The sequence below is a fragment of the Corvus hawaiiensis genome, chromosome 15 (assembly GCF_020740725.1).
Source record: "Corvus hawaiiensis isolate bCorHaw1 chromosome 15, bCorHaw1.pri.cur, whole genome shotgun sequence".
Taxonomy (NCBI): domain Eukaryota; kingdom Metazoa; phylum Chordata; class Aves; order Passeriformes; family Corvidae; genus Corvus; species Corvus hawaiiensis.
Window position 1 is genome coordinate 14,764,549 of NC_063227.1, and position 14,999 is coordinate 14,779,547.

Below are 14,999 nucleotides of genomic sequence, written 5' to 3' on the forward strand. Positions count from 1 at the left end.
GTTGAGTTTGGATTAACCAAGACAGGAAGTCAAGGAAATAAAGCCTAACTGAAATATTTTACTTGTAAGCTATTCTAAGTATAAATAGTTTTTAGTTTCAAATATGACTGTGTACACCTGTAGTTTGGGAAAGGTAAATGGAAAAGATAATAAAGGTGACGTTTTTACTTTGATAAAAGAAATGTGTCTGGCATTTGCAATTAAGATTCTTATCTTTGGGTTTCTAGAGAACGTTGAAGTGCTCTTAAAAGTCAAAGTAGTGGTTGTATTTATGTATAATGGTTTTATCTCATTCAGGCCCATGAAATTGTAAACTTGGGTTGCTGTAACATCTGCTCTCGAGTCATTACCGTATAACTCTGCAGACCCCTCTGTAAAGCCGTTCATATAAACACCTTATGGAGCGATGCATGGCTTTGCTTTGGGAATAGATCTGAGGGAATAGGTACAATGGCCAGGCAGTCCCAGTCACACTGTGTCCTGCTGGGAATGGCTGCAGCCGGCTGTGGCAGCGTGTGGAAGAACAGAGAAGGGCACACAAGCGATACTGTTGTGTATGTGGTCTGTGTGCTACTGAGAAGAGTTCAAATTTAAATGTACAAGTGTCTGATGATAAGAAAAAACGGTTTTTAAAATCCCAAATCTTCTAAATACAGGCATTCCTATTTGTACCATTTAAATTGCAGTCTACAATAGAATTTAAGTACGTATATTTCATTGCTTAGCTAAATATTTGGGGGGATGCTTTCTTTGGATAGAATAACCTGTCAGAGAAGCCACGTAAACATCTAGTATTTACATTAATTATTCACTATGCATTTAGTAACCTAAGATATACTCAGAAGCAACTACATCAAACCATGGTTCCATTTTTCCTTGCTCGGTTCCTCTGCTGGAGTGTGTTGGGGGGATGCACTGACAGTCTCAGTGCCATTCCATGCTGTGTACGCCTGATCACAGACACTGCAATGTACCTGCACACAAACACTTGAAGGTGGCAGCCTTCTTGCATGGCTGCTGGGGGTGTTTGTATGGTTTTAGTAATGACTAGAAAGCACAAGTAAGTAAAAAATTGTACCTACAGTATCCATGGGTAATATGATGGAAAGGACAAAGTACTTTCAAAACTTAAATCTGAGTTACTGGGAAAAAGAAGCAGTCAGACAGAATAGGAGAAACACGTTTGTATGGGATTTTGTGGAAGCATGCCACAAAATCATTGAATTATGAATGCTGTAGCTGGGCTTGTCTTGTTCTAGGTGTCTGTTGGATCTCTGGAGGACATTTCATTAGAAGAGCTGCCCACATTTTGTCTGCATGTTTGCTTTTGTGATTTTCACTGGGAAAAATTAATGTGCACGTATCTAGGTGAACAGTACTTCAATGCAAAATTCTGTGGCTTGTCATGAAAGGAATTAAGGATATACAGGGTCCTGACAGATGTGCATCATAAATACCTTTTGTCTATGAAATCTACTCTCAGTGTGTCCATTGGTTATACAAAGTCTGAGTGACTTTGATTTAAAATGCAATTCCAGCTTTTCTCAAGGGATAGTCAGAAGAATGGCGCCAAGAATACCACATGCAAACCAAAAGAGTAATTTCATTTACCAGTCTGTTCATCACAACTGTCATTTTCTTCATAATTAAAATCTGATCTCTGAAAAACAAGCAGCTTCTGAAGATCAGCAATACTGCACTTTCCTAGATTGTGTCATTCAGAATAAAAGTCGGTTTAAATGTCTGCCCTGAGTTATGATTTGTTTAAGAGAATGCTACTCCTGGCTTCTGTGATTTAATGTGGTTAGCCTTTCAGAAAATGAAAGCTATATTTTAATAGCTCAAAAACATGGTATGTGATGTGTGGGACATACACAGTGTAATTATGGAACTAATGAGGGGTGGCTTACCAATGTGATTGGTGAAGATCTGCTCCAGTAGCTCCTGTTAATGAACTGTATGTCTATGCCAATGCTAAGCTTGGAAGGGTTTATGTACTGGATGGTTGGTTAGATTGGAATGAGAATCTTGTCATGATCCCATAAATGAACTGGATTTTATGGCAGTTATACTTGCCTTCAAAACTAACTTGACTGAAAATCTATCTACTAATTCTTCCTTGAACGTTAAAACCCATCTCACATTACTTTGTGGTAACTCTCAGTATTAACACAAGCAAAGCCTCAGCTGTGTCAGTGGAACCAAGAGCAGAGCCATATTCCTGCTCCAGGCTGTGGCTGCCCAGGACTGTGTGCACTGACACAGTGAAGCTGCTGATGTACCTGCAGGTGACTGGAACAGAAGTGGGGCAAGCCAGAGTTCCAGCTGTGCTGTGTCTGTGCAGAAGTGTTTCCAGGGAACACAGAGGCTGTGATGAAGCATTACCAAATCACTTGGCTTTGGGGGAACTTGACTGTAATTTCTTTCTAACTCCAGCAGTTGGTCATTCTGCTTTCTCCTGTCACACTTCTGCAGCCCTATCGATCTCTCTAGCTCCAGGTTAGCTGTTAGCAGCTGTTAGATATTTCACCTATTTTCACCTACTACAGTTATAGGCCCCTAATTATCATTTACAACTTCAAACATCACTAATGATTATGCAGGTCCAGTGTGTGCCTTGGCAAACAGAATGCAAATTTTATGGTAAAAATAATGTAGCAGATTGCATAATGTATGAAAAATTTAGGAACATTAAATGGATTTTATATGGAAACTAGTATGAAATAAATCTGTAATCTGTAAGTAGTTTTTAAGCCATTATGTTGCTCTTGAGTACACATTCGTTGTGGTATCCTAAAATGTCTTAGCAATGAAGGTGCTAGAAATTTCTGTACTGATGGTCCTGAAAAGAAGATATCCACCAGAAGGTTCTTTCATCTGTAGGGCACAGCTGGGTCTTTCACCACAGTGAATGACGTGGGAAGTAACTTAAGTAGGTGGGATAAACCCATGCCTTGATAGTTTCTTAGGCATCAACAGTAAGTGACTACAACACTGAAATCATCAACTTTAGCTTAGATGCTTTTCTTCACAACTGTGAGTGTTTAAATGCAATAATTACTGTTTTGTTAAATGAAAGCCTTAACAGGATTTATTTCTCTTGTGAAGTTTCAGTTTTGTGATAAATATTAATACATTTGACTTAAAGGGTAAATAAATGAAAGAATCTGGCATTCTAATCTGAGGATATACTATTTTTAAGGAAAATTAAAAGGCAATTGGATTGCAAAAAAAAAACATTCTAGTTACTCACTAATGCAACTGCATGCAATATTCTTCTTTCCCTACTGAAAGAGATGTATGTTACTCATTAAGTAAGAACCTTTCTTACCACTAAGGAGAATAGCGTCCACCGAAACTTAAAGACTGGTTAATTTGCTTACCTTAGTTGGATTTTATCTGGGGTCCTTTTTATTTTTGCATTTGTGATCCATCAAAAATTGCAGGTTTCTTTTGTTGTTCTGAGAACCAGTTTGAAAAATGTGGCTGGAGTCAAGACACTGGAAGTAATCAAATACTGACAACAAAAACCCCACTGTAATTGAAAATTAATGGATAGATACCGTTTACTGGTGTTTTTTCAACAGGGGAAAAAGGATAAGGTACTTGAATGGTTATCTCACATTCTGGATGCTCCATTCCAAGCCAGAATTGAGAAGTGCTGGCAAAGGACAGCACGGGTGCTTTCGGTGCCAGTCCTGCTCCTGACACAGCAGTGTGCTACATCTCCCTCCTCATGGGCCCAGATTCTGTTATCTGATCAAGGCACAGCTCTCCCCCCCACTGCTGTACCCTGTTAGGTGTGCAGGGGGGGTTGTTTCTCTCACTGGTGTCTCATTCCTGTGCAGGCTGCCAGAGCAAAGCCCATGTATCACATTACAGGCTCCTAATCCTTTGCATTTTGGGCTCTTAGTAAGAGAGGTAATGTATAGGTTTATTTTTTTAAATGTTTTAAATACAAGTGGATTTGAAGTATATAGAACTTTCTTAAGAAGAAAAGATTATTGAAAATAATTTTGAATGCATTTTTCTCATTTGGTCTTACTTCACCCAAAAGAGAAAAATTTTGAGGAGTTTTTCTACATGAAAAATAATTTGTTGATAGGTTATGCTCCTTCCCTACACTGCTTTATTCTAGCCCTCTTCCTAGGCTGGTTGTCCCCCACCTGATTTTGTCTTCTTGGCACTTCCCTCGTGCTTCCAAACCTGAGGCTTTGGCTTTCTGCTGCTTGGGTGATTTGCAGTTGTGGATGTTATGCATTACAAAACAGGCAGCTGTGCCCAGGGAGGCTTCTCCATCCTCAAGTGTCACTGGCTCCATTCCCTGTGCACCCCTTCCACACATCTTTTGGAGGTTGTTGTCCCCCTTGCCCTTTCTGCAGGAGTCCCTGTCTGATTGAGGTGACTGTCTTACTGAGACAGGTGAGGGACTGCGTTTTCAAAAGCCGTGGCCTGAGAGAGGCCAAGCCAACCAGCAGGTTTTTCATACATTATATTCACTGTTATTTCAAGGAAAAAACCCCAAACCATCCAAAGCTGATTATATTTTTCCTCAAAGGTAGCAGTCATTAACATTGAAATGAGGTGAATGACTCATACCATTAAATGTTATTTGAGAGGGTCCTCTCCTCTGGGCTGTTCTGCGTAAGTGCTGTGCAGCAGCACTGCTGGTGATGCCTCTTAAAGCATTCCCAATTTAAACCAGGCTTTGTCAGCTCCTTCTTGGCTTGCACATTGTTTTACCAGCAACTCTTGCAGTGCAGCAAAAGCAGCATGTGAAACTGAAGTGATTTACACAAAGATACTCATCCAGAGGCTCTTAGTTGAAGCAATATGCTGAAGAATTGCATCTGGGCAAATATGATCATATTCTGCCATTTTTAACAGGGAGAATGGTATAGTGATTTTAATAAGAGTTTTATTTTACTTTCTGCTGAGGGGAACAAGGAAGCTGGTGAAGCTTAATTGCTCTAAAGTAGGAAATATGCACATGTATGAATTGCCAGACACAGTTCACTGTAAGTAGTTTACTTGTCTAACTTGATGTCTACGTTTTTTTAGGTTTCTTTACCTTGTATCTTTGCTTCATTCTCTGGATGAGATAATACTGTTCTGCCTCTGAGTAGATGAGCTAACCTCTTGTCCTTGCAACAAAGTGATAAAAAGATTTATCATTTAAAAAAATGAGTATAAACGAATGTAGCTCATAATTTTAATCATAGGTCAGGTCATCAGATCTGCCATATTTTGGCACAGTCATATGCCACTTAAACCTAAATGGTTCCTCTGTGAATTAATAAATGTACTTGCTAATTTGTATGAAGGCAAAAATCTGTTGAATGTTCTTATCCAATCACATGAATTTTTATCTTGAAATATTGCTAGACGTTTGACAGTGACTGATTTGATTGACCTGGTTTCATTAATCACAGGGAGAGTTAAACATTTTTGGGAGTTTGGCTGGCACAGGTTTTGTTCTAGAATGGCAGATGAGCAAAAGACCCAATATCATCCTTTCTTTTTGCTTTACTGCACTGTTGAAGTAGCACCAAAATCTTTTCAGACTCTATTTAGAATCTAGCTTACTGTGGCCTTCAGGAATTCCCTGAGAAATTCTTACTCTAATGGCCTTTCATTGCAGAGAATTCTGCACCAGGTATCCCATGAATGGGCACAAGCAGTCTTTTTATTACCCTGATAGTTCGCCTTCACTGTTTAGACTGGTTGTAGCTGTAGTGTGTCCCTGGCTTTGAAATTGATGGCTTGCTGAAGACAAAAGCCGTGTAACATAGATGACTATTTTGTTGCAATTCAATTCAAACTGTTAATGATACATGGAGTCCAATTCAACATAATGTTTAAGACTAATTTCGCATGTGCTTAAGCCTTGGCATAAAATCAGGCACATGCTTAAATGCTTTCCTTAATTAAAGCTTTATATTAGGACTTGCAAAATACTTTTACTACTTTTCTTTGGATTTATGAGCTTTTTTTTTCAGTTTGGCACATAGTAAGGTTAAAATATTGCAAATGAAGTAAAATAGTTGGAAATGGGGACACCAGGCTGGCAAGCACACATTCATTAAAAACAGATTAGCTATAAACAGACTCTGATAATCCTGCAATCAAGACTTGATACACAAACTCATGGAAATGCTAAACATGTGCTGTAAATAAATAGATGATTAATTTCCTTTATTCTAATACATGGGCTTTAGTAAGAAATTAGAGTTCCCCTAAAAGATCATTTTCTTATTATTTAATGATTGTGCCTCCTTTGCAGCTGCAGAGTCTGTAGGAAATAAAGAGATAATTAACAGTCTGGAGATAGAGCTGGTCCCCTGAGAAAGGGAACTTCACACCACAGTCTCAGGTCTGTTAACAAATGCTGCAGCAATTGACAGCTATTGAAGCTGAGGAAGAGAACATTCCTTTGGTCCCCTTTATTCCTGAAGTCTTTCTGGAGGAATAGTGGCAACACATGAGACAAGTAGAGATCTATATACAAGAAAGATTGATACCTCATGTCACAACGGGATTTTTTTGGCTTCCTTCTTAATAAATTTGATTAAGTTTCTCCAGAAGTATCTGGGGTGGAATGAAAATGGGGAGGAGTGTTTTGTATGAGAGATTTGAAAAGATTCATTACTGGGGATTATGCTTAATGAAACACATCCTGAGTGTGAGGCCATGTGGCTGGTGTGCTTAATACGTACAAATTAAATCTTCTCCTGGAAATGTAGTAATAAAAACCAATGAATTAAACATCAGGACCAAGAAATGTTTGCTTATTAATACAAAGTAACACTGTTTAGAGAATTCCAATTTACTGAACACAAATGTTGCCTGTAAAATAATTAGAAAAAAAATTAGCATCCAACAGAATATGAAATGTATTAAATATCAAAGTTTAATATAGATTTAAAGCCCCAGTAAAAGTTAGGTAAAAGGATTAGCGGAGGGAAATGCTAGACAGTTTTATGGTATTTTATGCAGCTAAACTCTGGAAAAAGAAACCTACTTTTTAAAATCAGTGTTCTAAAACTACACATCAAGGGAAAGAAAGCATTGCTCTTTAGGTGTTATACATTTATACACTTGATCTTTAATTTTTTAAAAAGGCCTCATGAATAATATTCTCAGTGGGAACTCTGGAAAGTCATAGTGCTACAGGCAAAACTCTAGTTCAGTAGCAAGTTTGAAGAGTGGAATGCATGGGAAGAGGGAGATTGTTGGGAATACCCCATCACACAAACTTGCTGCCTTCACACCAACAGCTGTACAGACCATGCTCTTGCCATCAGACCTTATCAGGGCAACTTCAACAGTCACTGATATGGAAGATGTTATTGATAAAACAATGTGTTAGGAAATATATTTTTTTTTATTGGAAGTAAACCTAGTGCCCTGATTCTTACCTGAATTGCTTGTGTACCACACTGCACAGGGTAGAATTAGCTGGATGCTGATGCAATGGGTTTCTTTTCAGATGTTGGGTGTTGCCTGTGTTACCTTCGTGTTTCTGCAGTCAGTGTGCTGGGGAACTCCTTGGTGGGAACATCTGGTACTACACTTCAAATGTGAGAAAGGATGAGAATACATCACACTTCTGTTTGCTCCTGCTTCTTTTCAGAGGATCTTTCATTGCTGCCTCCTCATTATCTCTGACTAAATGCATTGTACTTAATCTTCTTTTCTCTGTGAACACGTTCCTTTCTGTATCATGGCCAGTACAGATGGTTCTGACATGGAAGGCACATGGGGCAGTAGAGCAGCTCCTGGGCTGTCTGTGCCAATGCTGGGTCACTGGAAGTCCTTACACCACATTCTTATTGCCCTTAGTACATACACTGACTGGTGCTGTTACTCCTACACTGCTGGCATTTTTCTGTTTGCCACATGGACCTTAAGATTAAATCCTGATTGACTTCTTGCTTTTGACCCCTCAGGGAAGTGATGCAACAAATCTTTTTTTTCTGACACCTGTCTTTGGCTGTGTTTAGGGAAATTCAAAATAGCAATATCTGTATGTTCTTGAAAATGTGAGCAGTTGGAGGATGGACCTTTTGTTATAATTTTTTATTAAGGATACATTATGTTGCTTTTTCTCTTAGATCTTTCACAGACTTGGATGTCAAAAATGTGGGTCTGACCAAGCCTTGATTGTCCCTGAAGGCAAAAGCTGGGGAAGTGTTATAATAGTCACTGGATAATGTAATCACTATCTCTGAATTGCTGGCATAGTGTTGTTACAGAAATGATTAGTAAAATTGGAACCAGGCAGGAGGCATTGCAAGGAAGAACAGAAATGTAATTCTTGACAGAAAGGCATAGAAATAAAGCCAGAGATTAAACAGTGATTGGGAAGAGGACTCTGAGGACAAAGAAGTATCAGAATATTAAGTCTAACATGAGAAGAGTACCAGGAAGTTAGAATGTGGAGAAGAGAGGTGTGAAGAACAGAATTATGTGCGACAGAAGGACAAAGAACTCAGAGTATATTAAAAATGCTGATACAAAGCATCCTCTGAGCAGTGTTCCATCTTCTTTTATAAAATTTTAATTTTTCTTTTTTTAGTCTTAAAAGCACTGTAACTTTTGGAGTTAATATAGCACATAAGTATAGAAGTTCACGATCTAAAAATCCATAACCATTCTAACTTTTCAACCCTTAGAAGCTTTAATCAGCATTTACCAGTAAGTAAAGGTAATTTTGTCCCCTTAACAGAATGGATGATATAATAAAGTTCCTTGGGGAGGTAGTTACTAAAATTCGAAGCTGTACCAGCAAAACTCAAATAGAAAGAATTAATTTAGACTCAGTCAGGACAGTGCCATAGTATGAACTGTGTATCTTGGCAAGGTTTTGTGGATGGGAATAGGTAGCAAGAAATTGGCCCTAAAACAGCACTGCCAGCTCTGAAAAGTCCCTAGACAGGGGTTTAGGAAAATGAGAATGTGTTGCTGGCAGGAACACTCATCAAAATGGAATTAAGGTGCATTGTTATAAGAATAGAAAATGAGCTAGTGAAAGAAGCACCCCCGGAGTTTCACCCCAGTGCTGTGCTGTTTACAGACACAGGGAAGCAGCAAATGAAGTTCCAAAAGTTGTCCAGGTGCCAACTCTATTATTTTCTAACTATGTTTGACATAGCAGCCTTTTGATTAAATCTCCCATATCAGGTCCCAAATACTTGCATTAAATCTTTGTTTCCATCCCTATTTCCCAGACCTATCTCCTCATTGTTCACTTTGGAAACATCAGCTTTTTGAGCAAGTAATTATGAAGTTGGGAAAAGTATCTGGAGTCCACTTTTCTAAAAAGTCAAAATACTCTGGCCTCACACTATTGAAGAATAAATTGTTTAAATCGTAAATTTATGTTAATTTAATTTTTTTAGTACATATCATTAGCACAATTGTACCAGAAGATAGACATTACTGATGACCACTTCTTATGTTATTAAGATTTTTTATGCATTTAAAGGTGAAAAAAAAATTGTTTCCTTGTTTTTGTCACAATTAATAACATGTATGGTATAAGCATGAATTTTTATACTGGAAGAAAATGGAACTTTGAAAATATGTTCAGAAGACTGACTCAGGATATTCCCTGTGTTCATTAGCATTCTTAATTTAACTGTCTTAGGAGAGCTAAATATATGGGCTGCATAAATAAATAAATGCATGTTGTAGAGTTGATACACTGTCACTTTGTACTTGTTTCTCTCACTGGGCTTAAACACCCTGAAGTCATCAGAAAGAATTCAAATTTACATACCCCAGCTAGGTAGCCCAATTTTCTTGAAATATTCCTGAAAGGATTCTGTTCACTCTCTTTTCTGACCTGGATTCTTTGCATTGTTGTGAAAGGAAATGAGTGGTCTGAAAAAGAGGGTTTTGATCTGCAGTTGTACATTGTCTGTATTAAGCTTAATACCCTAAATGCCCACCAGCATTTTCACTGGTGAAGTTACTGTAAGGTTTAGTGACACACAATTCTTGTTTTCTTTGCTGTACAGGCGGATGGCAGTGCAAAACAGAAACATCAGTCTTTTAATTTGTTTTTCTGCAAGTGTGACCCCATTGCAGAGGGTAAAGCAGCTGGGACTACTTTATTTCACTCTCCCCCTTTCTCTAGAGCATCTCTAGCCTCTGGGATCTGAGAATGCTGGCAGGGTACAAAGCTAATTTTCTCACCATTGTAATGCAGTTATTTTGCTACATTTCTGCTTCCAAAGTGTGTAAGGGGTTTCACATGTCAGCCTGAAGTTTTCTGTCAGGGACAATGAGTTCTGTGTATTTGTGTGTGTGTGTGTATGCATGTTCCATTTATTCTTCTCCTTCCATATACAGGGCTGGGAGAAAAAGGAAGAAATTTGTCTGGTTTTAAAGGTTGACAAAGATAATTCAGGGTTATATTTCAAGCTAGCGAAATTTAGATTTCTCTTGCTCTGGTTCCCACGCTGATCCCTGAAGTTTTAATTACCGAGTTTCTAGCACAGGGGTTGTACCTTCATTTCCCAGCCTGCCAGAGGCTGGCCCTGTAACTTTGGCTGAAACAGGTAAATGAGATAAATGCAGTTCCATGCTGTCAGTGATTTTTTTTTTTTTTTTCTTTTCAAATGTTCCAGTTGATGAACACATGTAACTTCTATTGTGGTTTTCCCTTTTCACGGTGTTCCAGAAATGGTAATTTTTGCAACATTCACCACTACTTTGAACTCATTTGTGAGAGTTATTTTGTCAGCCCTAATAATATCAGAAAGACTAATAAGCTGTGTTTTCTAGGTGTTTGTGCAAAATAAATGGGAGATCTGAGTATAAAGCAGGAGGAGGTGAAGAAACTTCAAAGGACAGAAGTGAAGTGATCATTATCACACTTCCTTTGAAACTGTGGAGTTTAAAGTTGAAGCCAGATTCAAACAATCTAAAATAGTCTTAGGGCAATAGAAGTTATTGTGCTTCACAAAATCGTGCTCTGTGATCTATCTTCTTTGAATTACCTTAAAGGTTAGCAAAGACTTCTTGTGTCCACCCTTCTTGAACAGGAAAATGCAGGTCTGCTGAAAGTATTAATTACCCTTAGTGAAAGATGCAGAGCTAGTGAAAATATTAATTAACCTTTGAAATAAAAAGGTTTTGTGCCATCTTGCTAACACCTTTTCTTTTTGAGTACTGTGCTTCCTTTCTAGGTTTTTATGGTGTTTGATCAGATGTTGCCACAACTTTTGTATAATAGTGAACGTCAGTCAGTAGCCTGTGTCGCCTTTGCAGGCTCTGAATTTCCATAGAATAAAATTAGGCTAGATAATGGCTGGTGACTGTGAAGTTTACTGGGCTTTCTTTTCTGTTTATAAACTGTCATAGCCCAGTTTTAAAATAAATAAATGGAAGAAACAAAGGAAGTACAGTAATCTGCACAGGTTATTAAGTAGGTCCACTGACATTTAAGGGTCTGTATTTCAATTTTCTCTTGCATTTTCAAGGGAAAAAGGAAAAATCTCCAAAACGCAAACAATTTAGAGACTCAGTCTGATTCTGTTAGAATATCTCTGTTATCTGTCATGCAAAGAACCACCAACTCATCACCCAAAAGCTTTTGAATTGAATGGCACCACTGTCATATGTCAATGATATTGTTTTATCTTTTATTGACATTAAGGTGTAATTGTTCTTTGGTTAATGCTCTCAGAATAACAGCAGTGCATTCCCTAATGGGGAGTCTGTATCCCAATCCCTTTCTTCTTTCCCATCTCTGGAGAGATGGTTGGTCAGCAATCTGTCTTTTGGGAAGAAAGCTGAGCAGCTTCAGCTAAGTCGAGCAGGGTAGAATCAAGTCTTCCTATCTAGAGTAACTTTCAGGATTAGGACTTGGAGGGAGTTATTAATTAATGATATAATGGAAATATGAATGACAGGTTACACTGTGCCAGTGCAAGGGACTGCACATGGAGAAGAAGGTCAAATATAACTTTTCTAAGTGTGTTGACAGCTGTGGAACTAAAGGACATAATAGTAAGAGAAATGTCATTTTAAGGATTTTTGGACATTGGGGTTTTTTTTCTTTAGATAAGGACAGGTGTTCCTTAAAGGAAGAATTGAACCAGTTCTCAGTTGGGATTTACAAAGTACTTAAAAAAATGAAACTGTACTCTCATCAGGCACTTTCCATGTATTGCGCTATAAAGAAGTGGCAAAAAAAATGATGACACTTAAAAATTGCTGCTTCAGCTCTAGTGAGACATTATATTTTAGCTGATAAGTGCCAGGAATAATGTTTTGCATAAATATTCCACAATATTGAGCATATTTCGTGTCTATAATTAGAGCTTTGATTTACTCACAGACAGAATTAATTAGGGAGTAACAGCTGTACTGTAATTCTTCTATTATAACCCAATCTCATTTCTTCTTCCTCTTGTTAAAATCAAAGGTATACAAATATTTCTTTAACCTTCCTTAATACACTGTAAAAATAATCTGTTTAGAACACAAACATCCTGGTATTAAGCACAAGAACATGTGTTCTACTGTCCAAATTTAATTTTATACTTAATTTACACTCTGTAGGGTCTATTCCAAGACTGCTAAAACTCTTCAGGGAGGAAAAATATGGAAAGAAGGTGCCTGACCTGTCTGAAGCACAATTGAATGAAACACAGTAAATCCTGTGGCTATGCCTTGCCACTTTCCTGCAATAGGCTTGGGATAAGGAGAGAGGAAGGAGCCTTGCTGTAAGATCTTTCTTTCAAGTGTATTCATGCAATATGCAGTAGATTTTTTATATCATTCACAAACAAATGTTCCATTTAAAAATGGGAGTTGGTGAGTGTAAAAGCTGAGGTAAAAGAGCCAAATACGAGAACAAGAGCTACTGTAAGTCACCTGATCTGTTTCTTAGAGCTTCCCCTTGTGCCAGCTCACCAGCTTCTGCTTGGGAGCAGTGGGACAGGGGAGGTGCTGGAATTTCTCAGCACCCTGTGCTCCCAGCAGTAGGGGTGAGACTTCTAATTAAACAAAGAGAGGAGAAGTTTGTGTCCTGCCCTGAAATGGCCCCAGTCAAAGCCAGGATGCAGCATCATTTCCCAGGGGCTTTGGAGGATCCTCTCAAGGCTTCTTTTTCCAGTGACAGAGTCTCCACACACAGTTGGGGACACAAAAGTGCTGGTTAGCCTGGGAGCAAGGCTGAAGAGAGGAGAGCTAATTTGTGGACAAAGGAGAGAACTGAGGTGCACTGCTGCAGGATGTGGGTTTGAACCATCTGTTAGCTCCAGAGATTAATTTTCTCAAGCTATTATACCCTATGGCAAAACTGAGCAGCTTGTCTGATAGCCTGTCCAGTGTATTACCACTGTGATCAAACAGCAACCTGACAAGAAATGTGAGTGGTCCCTTCCCTGTTCATTTGTGCGAGGAGCCAAGAACATCGATTTTGTGTTGATACCAGCTGTAATAATCCTGGTAATGCTGAAAAAAAAGCAGTTCCCCTCCCTTTTAGGTCACTTTCTCCTTGAGAAATCTCCTTTCCAAGTCATGACCTGGACAGGTCAGAGAGCAATCCAAGGCTTAATAATTCTTCTGGAGGAATGAACCTTTCACTGATTCCTATGATGCTAGTTGGAATCTGGCAACTGGTTTTAAAGGGATTCTTATTTATTATTTATTCTTTATTAGTAATATTTATTATAATTTTTATTATATTATTAAAATGAGTTATTGCTCGTCTAATCTGAATTCGGTTATCTTGGGCACGTAAGTGTTGATTGTCATTTTAATAACTTGGGGGATTTTTTTCTGCACTTCTCCTCCTGAACCTAACTTTCTTGTACTCAGAAGTTAAGTTTTTTCAATTATCTTTGTTAGATACTTCTCTAAAATAAAATTTAAAAAAAAAATACATAAAAAGAAAAAAAATATCACTTTGTAGTTCAACTCTTTGCTCTGAGCATGAATAAACTTAGCCCAGAGTCTTTCACCAAGGCCTTTAACTGATTCTTCAGAGTTCTGTGGGGTTTTTCCTTTCCCTATGGAACAAAATGGACAACTAGGACCAAGCAAGGAAAATTAAAGTATATAATTTAATTTAGGAAGTCAGATTCACATTCAGATGACCATCAAATCATCTTCAGAGATGAACAATGTGGTCCATATTATTGGGGCAATAAAATGATATATTGGTAGATACATGATCCATGTCCATATCAAAAGCAGCTTGCTCAGCAGATGTCCTATTGTCAGAAGCTGATGCCTCATGAGGATGTACACCAAATGAGCCCATAGATCTCTTCTCATCTGACATATTGGATCAGCTTGTGAGACATGGTTTTCTAGACAGTCTTTGTACATGTATATGGTATTTGCAAGGCATGTATTGGTACAGGCTTCAGAAAAATCTATCCTAAATGTCCAGGCTAACTTCCAGTTTTTTTTCCTACATTTTTTCTTAACCTATAGACCCAAGAAAACCAAGTCAGCTGTTTCCCAAAAGTGTAATCACCCTTCAAATATTTATCATTGCCAGTTTCCTTGGGGCGAGTGTTTGCTGAGGCAGTGCCCAGTGCTGACAAGCTGGAGGCAAATGACCACTGAGCATTTAGTTCCTTTCAGCCCACTTCCTGCTTTGTTTAGCTAGAGAAAGGTAATGAGCCAACTGGCTGAGCTGTGCTCATCACTGGGGCCCTGCCCCACATGGTACGAGCAGCTCCAGTTTGCCTTTTCCAGCTGCTGCAGTAGCCTCGCAGTCCCTCTGCTCCAGAAAACCCCAGTGAGCAAAGCCATGCAAGCAGAGGGCTGAAAATGGTACAAATCGGTGTTTTAGATTAAAAAGAACTCCACACATGCCAGTGAGAAGTGTTTCTCTTTGATTAAATATCCTTTGGCTGTTATGTCTGCAGGCTGCATCTTCATCTGCTGGTGGTGGATCCCATGGTCCTGGCCCCCAATGGAACTGACTCAGAGTATTGTATCAGAAAACTGCTTTGATGAGGCAAAAGTTT